At 41.5% G+C, this 9,111-nt stretch overlaps 1 non-coding gene across 1 annotated transcript; it reads right to left on the minus strand.

Annotated features, from left to right (window-relative positions):
* Positions 1-2,269: 2,269 nt before the first annotated feature.
* Trnat-ugu lies at positions 2,270-2,343 on the minus strand. The gene has a single exon. It is a non-coding gene; the product is annotated as a tRNA-Thr (tRNA).
* Between the last annotated feature and the right edge of the window lie 6,768 nt (positions 2,344-9,111).

The following is a 9,111-nucleotide window of genomic DNA, read 5'->3' on the forward strand; positions in this document are numbered from 1 at the left end:
CACAAAAATCTTTTAAAGTTAAAACTTGTGCATCATGATCTGAAAGACCATTCACTTTTTTGCTAACAGAATGCCCTTCTAGTAATGATGAATGAACAAAAATGTTGTCTATGGTTGTTCTACTGTTCCCTTGCACTCTCGTTGGGAAGAATACGGTTTGCATAAGATTATATGAATTAAGGAGGTCTACCAGCACCCTTCTCCTTGCACAATCACTTATACACTTAATGCTTAAGTCACCACATATAACTAACTTTTTGTATTTCCCATAAAGTGAACCAAGAACCTCCTCTAGCTTTAGCAAAAATGTTGTGAAATCGGAGTCTGGGGATCTATAAATAACAACAGTTAGAAGTTTAACTCCACTAAATTTAACCACACCTGCACAACATTCAAACACCTTTTCAGTGCAGTACTTTGAAACATCAATTGACTCAAATGGGATGCTGTTTTTCAAATACATGGCTACTCCCCCACACCGCAAAGAGCTCCTAGAAAAGCTGCCAGCCAACCTGTATCCTGGTAAACGAAGCCTCTGAATTATCTCCTTGTTTAAGAAGTGTTCAGATATACCAATAATTTCAGAGTCAACATCTATAAGCAGTTCACTAACTTTAATACGTTGTATATTTTGATGAAATATACTAATTCCCTCATTACTCGGATACCTAAGCTTTGTCGAAAGTGGTTTCTTTGTTAGAGAGACTTCCCTTAAGCAGGAATACCTATCAGCTGACTTCAATCTAAAAAAGGTGCAGCTCTAAAACCCACTACTGCAGGAATTTTCCTATGAGTGATCCCACCACCCCCACCTATGCTGTCACCTATAAGCTTTGCCAACCTCCCCTTCCCATACCTGTTGAGGTGCAGGCCTTGTCTAGTGAAACCTGTCCTGCTGATAGACTCCACCGACACTACTGAAATGTGACCCATGCCTTCTGTCATCAGCGCACCCCCAAGTCTCACGTTATTACGCCTGACGGCTGTATTAAGGTGAGGCCGATCGTGACGCTGAAACAGTTCCACAAAATGCACATCCGTGTTGCCAGTCTGAGTGGCTATCTTTTCCAGGTCACCATCTATGTCATACTCCCCAGCCCTATCAATACTATTACCAACCCCACCCACAATCACTACCTGATCCTCTTTAGTAAAATCCCTACATAACCCCCCTATGTTAACAGTCACCTGAGCCAATCCTGCAGTAGGCTTCACAACGCTGGTGACCTGGTACTCACTGCCCAGCACTTCCTGCAACTGCTGGCCTACACCTCTGCCATGAGAACTACCTAACAGCAGGACCTTCTTCTTCCTCTTCGACTCTGCAACTGTCCTAGCCACCGTAACTACTGAGGTCTGCTGCATACTTCCTACATCTACAGCTACTAGAGATTCCTCTCCACTATACTCCAACAGTTGCATATCTATTGTAAACACCAATAGTGAAACTATCTGAATATCTCCTTCTCCTAGCAGATCTCTTGCCAACAGCCAGCTCCCATTCCCCAACCCCCTCCTCATCCTATCTAGCTCCTGCTGTGCGTTTTTCAACTGCACCTGAAGGGCACGAGTCTTACGCTCCTGCTCCTCTATCAACTTATTGCTACATAACCTGCAGTTCCAGGAGAGGATCTCACCAGAATGCCCACTGGCTTCCCCACTATATTAAAAAAGAAGAAATTCCTTCAGCTGCATTTAAGGTGTCTATTTTATTTTGGCAACTAGTTTCAACGTCGTCACAACGTCATCTTCAGGCCCGTACATTTGTTGATGTCAACTGCGTGCGGCTGATACAAAGTCGGTGGTGAGATACGGACGTGCTCCGTGTGGAAGATGGGTATTAACTGACTTCTAGTATCGGCCACACGCAGTTGACGTCAACAAGTGTACGGGCCTGAAGATGACGATGTTACAACGTTGAAACTCGTTGCCAAAATAAAATCGACACCTTAAATACAGTTGTAGGAGTTTCTTCATTTTTAATATAAATTTATACCAGCTGACGTCCCACAGTCCTCCCTTTCAACTACGGATGTACGAAGAAATTTCTAGTCGGTGTGATGCATCACAGCTAGCTCTGAATGTAGAAAAATGTAAATTAATGCAGATGAGTGGGAAAAACAATCCTATAATGTTTGGTTACAGTGTCGGTAGTATCCTACCTGACTATCACAGCAATTAAATAACTAAGTTAAATGATGACTAACTGACAACCTAAGCTGCCGACAGATGTTATTGATATACCTCGATGTGGACAGCTGAAAATGTGTGCCCCGACCGGGACTCGAACCCGGGATCTCCTGCTTACATGGCAGACGCTCTGTCCATCTGAGCCACCGAGGACACAGATGAATAGCACGACTGCAGGGACTTATCCCTTGCACGTTTCCCGTGAGACCCACATTCCCAACCGTCCACAAGTCTACATATGTATATACCAAAATTCTCTCTCTCTCTCTCTCTCTCTCTCTCTCTCTCTCTCTCTCTCTCTCTCTCTCTCTCTCTCTCTCTCTCTCTCTCTCCCCCCCCCCTCCCGTTCCTTTACTGTCTTCGTGCGTAACAGAACATTCGAATTAGACAGTCCGTCACCACAGCTGTGTGGTAAGTGTAGCAGAACACCAGCTGAAGGGCTCGAGTTCGATTCCCAGCCAGGTCAGAGATTTTCCCCGCTCGGGGGCCGAGTACCTCTGTGACAGTCGCGTCCTCACATACGAGCCGGTCGCCAAAGTGGCTCGCACCGACGGTCTACCCGATGGGAGGTCCTAGCCACACGCACATTTCAGAAGTAGGCAGAAAACGGTACGCAGTGTTTACTAAGCTAGGAAAGGCTTACGATACGATTGTTTGGAAATTGTTGTTTAAAGCCACATTCACAGTAGGGAAAGACAGACAACTAATTTCGAGTATACTAAAAGTCAAAGTACTGAACTATTAATGGTAGCAGGACGGAAGCAAGAAATGATACGGAAAGTGAGACAGTGGTACCCCGTATCATCTTACACGGTTATAGACGAAAAAAGAAGAGTAAGAAAGACTGTCATAAGAATAAGCAGTGAGAAACTCGAGGACGTAACCGGACAGACGTCTCGAGGAAATCGAGATAGGAATAGCACTGGCCGAGGGTGGCTCCCGAAGTAAGAGTAGTCACCGGTGGAATGAGCACACCGAGAAAACACCTACGACGACCTCTCGTAAGAAGTAACAGTCGTACGAGAAATATAAGGAAAAAAAGAACAACTCAAAGTCGTAGGCCGACATGGAGCAAAGTTCGTCGGACCTTTAATTAGAGACGATACTCTCTCATAAAAGATTTTTAAAGGCGAGATTCTAGAGAAAATGACGGATGTTACACCGCAAATGTCCTATCTAAAAAATATGATCGGTGAGACGGGATGCCGTTCGTACACGGAATGAAGAGAACTGCCGAAGGGACGAAGCTGTGTCTGCAGGGACACGGGCCAACGTGTTGGAAGCAGCAGGGCTTTTGTGAAGACTTAGCCGAGGCACAAAATGTTTCCGACGGCAGCAGTTTGAGATTTTGACTAATAAAACCACAACAGCTGCCAGGAATTTATTTATTGACCACTCTATCACAACTAGTTTCGTGACAATTAAGTCACATCTTCAGGTGGAAGTCAGGTGAACCTAAGCGCGCAGAGTTTAGTTCTAATTGTAACTTTAGCTCGACTGCTTCAGCATCCCGCAGTGTCAATTACAGGAGACGATTATGGATTTTAAATTGTGATCACATCTCTCTGAGGGTAAATAATGGAGGGCCCTATCTTCCCGTTCAAAATTGGTGTACGAAACACGCACCCGTGAAAGTAGTCGTGATTGAAATATTTCTTAATAATTCTTTGCAGTTGTTGCAGTTTTATTAGTCAAAATGGATTACTGTACCTGTGATTGTCCCACATACTAAGTGACGTGTAAGTTACGATTTATCGATTGTAGTATGTCATCTGTTAAGGTAACCGTAGCCAGTTCAGTTGACGGTCCTCTACGAAATTGTTTGGTGCCTTGTATGTTTTTCTGTATTAAGGGGAGATGGTGGCAGAAATAATGAAAAATTTACAAATTATTTTTATTTGCTTATTTGATAGTAAATATAACAGATTATTATCCCATATTTTTTCCTTGAAATTCGAACTACAAGTGGCATAAAAAAATTAAAACCCTAAGCAGCGTAATGTGCCAAGCCCGCTTTTCGATGTACCAAATGGAGGAAAAATTTTATTGCAGAATTTGACCTGTGAACCTAGGAAATATAGCTTTAGAAGGCTGTGATTTTTTTTGTATACATAACAGCAGTGTTGTAAAGAAGGCTGTGGAGCCATTTTCTGGTTCAATCAGTGTGGTATAGAGGGCTGTGGAGCGTTGTAAACAAGTTTTGTTCTGTTTGGTGGAATTCGAGTATCGCTCGATTTAGTGTGCCATTCTTTGTGCAAGGTTGAATCTGTTGATCCCTTATAACAATGCCTAGGCCTGGTAAAGTATTTAAAAAATATAGTACGTTCCATATTTCCAATATAAAGCGAAAAACTGACATTGAGGTTAGGGTCGGGCCTGCAGATGCAAACATTAGCTTGTCTCCAAGTGCATCTAAAATAAAACTTGGGACAGGGATTTTGTCAGAAGAAACAAATCTTGACAGAAATACAGGTTTCAGAGTTTTGGATCTGGAAATGGTGGCAGAAGCACTTAGAAAAGCCTGCAAGAGCTCTGTATGTGGATTTGGTCGATGGTGGAAAGAGAGAAGGTTTGGTTCGCACATTGCACATTTTGTGTCAAAACTGTGTTGCTGACAGACCATTCAAGACATCTAAGGTCAGTAATAGAATCTATATGAGATTTGCTTATGGACTAAGATGTATAGGGATTGGAAGAGATGGTGGAAACCTTTTATGTGGTATTATGAACGTGTCTGGTCCTCCCCTAAAATTTTCTGCAATGAATATTGCTCTCCTCAATGCAGTTGCAGAAGTGAAGAGAGCACAAAAATGGCAGTCCTGGGGGCAATTTGAGAGATGTGTGAAGCAACTAATAGCAACGATATAGCAGTTTCCCTTTGAGAAATGTGTGAAGCAACTAATAGCAACGATATAGCAGTTTCCCGTAACAGTTCCCGGATGAAGAGGGGGCACATACTTCATCGAACGGAGTTTCGGCAATCGTTAGTGTCGACACTGGAAAAATATTAGACTTGGAGGTGATGTCTAAATATTGTTCTGCATGTTCCTCGCACAAGAAATATATTGATGCAGGTAAAGAAACAGAATGCAAGAAGCCCATAAAGCTGTTTGTAGCAGAAATTATGCACGCTCCAGTGGTGGGATGGAAGCTGCAGGTAAGAAATACTTTTTCCATACATCTTTGCAAAAGTATGGAGTAAGACATGTACAGATTTAGGAGATGGAGACTAGTGCTTTCAAGAATGTAGTTGAAAGTCAGCCCTATGGGAAAGATTGCAATATTGAGGAACTGGAGTGCTTAGGTCATATTCAGAAGAGGACGGGAGGACGACTCCGAAGACTTGTTGCAGACAATAAAGGCAAGCTAGTAGAGGATGGGAAGCCACTGGGAGGTAAAATCAGACTAACAAAGAAGAGACTTGACAGCCTACAAGTCTATTATGGTGCCACAATTAGAAGTGACCTCTCAAGCTCGGACAGTACGAGGAAAACAGTACGGGCCATTCGGTTTCGTTACTTGCCAACAGACACTACACCTCGACATGGCCTCTGTTCTAATGAATGGTTCAAATTTTTGAAAAGTAAGGAAAGTGGGGAAGCTTGTACCCATGAAAATAACCTTCCTTATGAGGCTTCAATGGCCATTAAACCAACTTTTAGAGCACTGGCTTCACCAGAACTGCTAGAAAAATGTCTGCATGGGAAAACACAGAACCCAAATGAAAGTTTCAACGCTCTTATTTGGAAAAGATATCCAAAGACTGTGTTTCCAATTTGGTGGTGAAGATTTCTGCTTTGGAAGCTGCAGCAGTGTTTAATGATGGGAATGTGGCAAGACTTCACATCCTCAGCAAGTTGGGCTTTACACCTGGAGTCTTCACTGAGCAGATACTGCAGATCATCGATAAGCAAAGAATCGCGAAGGCGGAGACTTCAGTCGGAACACACAAAAAATTGCTCGGCAAAGGAGAAGAGAAGCTAAAAGAGTTGTAGATGATGATGATGATATGGAATATGGATATGGGCAGTTTTAGCTAAGGTATGATGGTTTTTTTTTAACCACATTTCAGCCAAACTTTAAAATGATTTTTCTGCAACTTGAGGTTTTCTGCTTTCAGGACCTACTGGAAGGATTGCAATGAAATTTGGCACACCTATTCTTTTACTTTGAAGCAATATTTAAGTGGAACAAAATTTTAATCGAGGTATTATACACAGTTTTGTAGTTGATAATATATTGAAAAGTTTGCTTGTAAAAAATGTTCGAATCCAAAATATGACAAAATAATAGCATTAATTTACCAACAAGTTACTACACTTAATTGAACACCTATTAGTGTAGATTATTTTACCATTAAAAAATTTGCGAAATTTCCCTCGAAACTATGAAAAGGTGTATCTTAAAATAATAATGCAATAAAAAAACTTAAAATTATCTCACTGCATTAGATTGTTATTAAAAATTCTGAATTTTTAAAAGAATCATATTAGATCTCTATACATAAGTGTGCAAAATTTCAATGAGATTGAACAAAAAATGGCAAAGATATGGATTTACAAAAAATATCAGTGCAAGATTGCCACCGCCTCCCCTTAAGTGTTTAAAAAGTCTACTGTACATACTTTATTTTTTTTTAACTACCAACAGGAAAGAGATGCACAAAGTTGTTCTTGTGGGGCAAATGCAGCTGAAAGGCCATTTTGTAAAATGCAGAAACTGCACAACTCTTGTTAGTGTTCCCAGTCAGCTGGCTCAGGAGGGGAACAGTTTTTATGGAATTTATGTCCCTCTCTCCTACCCCCCCCCCCTTTCATTCCATGACAAGATACGTGCGAAGGTGATCTGAGGTGGTTAGACGACTTTATTTATGTTTTGGTAACCACATTTGTTAACTGCAATTTTAAATGTGTTCTCCTGCCACTGCCCGTGAGTACGCTATCTATCCAATTGCATTAATTTTGCAAAAATCTTATTTTTGTGGATACAGTACAGTGAAAGGGCTGATTAAATGCGTGACTCACATCTGATTAATTTATTACTAGCTTCATTGTAATCATTTGACCATTTATTTTTTTTAAAATCGATAGCATTAAAAACTTCTTTGAGATGTAGGATGTAGTTTAATTTTGCAATAGTAGTTCTGGAATACTTTTCTCACAACTTTTACCCCTGTGGTCAGCAATTTTTTTTGCACAAGACCCACTATTGACTGGGGGGGGGGGGGGGGGGGGTCACCTCAGGCCGGATACGTATCAAACTTATTAACTGTTAAGCTACATACACTAGTACGTTACGTTAAGAGCCCCCAACACAGTGCCTGTAACGAGGGTGCAGTAAGCTGACTGCCGGCCTCCGAGTACTGACTGTTAAAAGTCGTCACCATTCACTCAGAACCACGTGTCGACTGCTCCGTTTCAGATCACTGCCACCCCCAGTGACCCCGAAGTCTTGACACTGCGATTGCCTGACGAAGTGGTGTCCGGGTGACTGCTTCCTGCACTCGTCCAATGTGCCTTTTCATCGGAAGAGTCATATTGTGAGCAATACAAAAGGTCATAAGGGCTATCTCTGGTTTTAATATAGTTCACCGAGACATACTTTCTAGTGAAATAGTAATGAAATGTTAAAGAAAGATGTTTTATTCCAAATAATTGAAAGTAACTATAAAATACGTAACAGCAGAAATCACTGAATTTATATTTGACTGGCAGCATATAATAAATCCAGATATCCCTCTGACAATAATTATTACGACGCTAAGGAATTACATATATTTGCTGCGAGTGAGCACCGATTGAAATCTATGTCTGCAATTCCTCTGTTTCATAATCCGTAATGGCTGCCGGATCAAAATGGTGACACGCCCAAAAGAACAGACAGGACATACGTACATAATTACGAACGGTCTAAACGACACGATAACTGTATTACGACAAAGTTCGTGCAAATTTTTAACTATTTCTTCTCGAAAATAGTCAGACCTGCAAATTAATAAATACCTAATACGTATAACGATGTAGTGGTGTACACATAGCTATAGACGTTGAATAACAAAATTAAAAATATTTTCAATTGGGCTGCAGTCTCAATGTTACCTGTTGGTAGTCTCACGGTCCACCTCACTAAATCTCACACTGACAGAAATTTTAATACCTGTATTTTTAAACCAACAAAATATATTTAATGAACTGTCAAACAAATAACACCCTCATATTAACGTTCTACTGAAGGGAGAAACTGTAAGCCACAGAGTTCCTGCCACTTGTTTCTTGGAATTTTTTGTGCCAGCCTTAACTTACACGACACTGCAAGTAATACAAAGAGTCCACCTCGCTTCACATTTTCCTCTTTGTATTTATACTTCGGGACAGTCAGTCGTATTCGTGTGTATCTCCAACAGTTTCTGCAACGTACGAGAGACACGGTGGTGGTCACATCTACCAGACGGTGAGTTTTCCATCCGGCTTACTTCTGCTCACAGGCCGCACCCTAACAGATGCCGGGGTGTGTATCCTGTAAAGGAAGACACTATCTACCTTCCTTTAAAGAACAACAGACACCACAGCCTATGTGCAACAGAATAAATACAATATATGTTTTGCCATACCAGTTTATTAATCATCCCCCCCCCCCCCCCCACATATACACAGTACTTATATACTTAGCCAGTGTCCTTATAAACGGGTCTGGACTAGCTGTTGACTGTTTCATCGTGTGCAGTGCGCGCGCACACACCTCTCCACCGTGTTACGTTTGCTCCCCTTTACAACTGCCAACTAGTTTAGGTGTTTGGTCCTTATCAGCAACTTGCTGTCTCCTACAGTGTTGCATTTATTTGGCTGTGCACATACATAACCTGAAAAGCATTTTAGATTACCAAATCAATCCGCATTGGAAATTTTAAACGAGACACAAAAC

The sequence above is a fragment of the Schistocerca americana genome, chromosome 11, assembly GCF_021461395.2.
Source record: "Schistocerca americana isolate TAMUIC-IGC-003095 chromosome 11, iqSchAmer2.1, whole genome shotgun sequence".
NCBI classification, from domain to species: domain Eukaryota; kingdom Metazoa; phylum Arthropoda; class Insecta; order Orthoptera; family Acrididae; genus Schistocerca; species Schistocerca americana.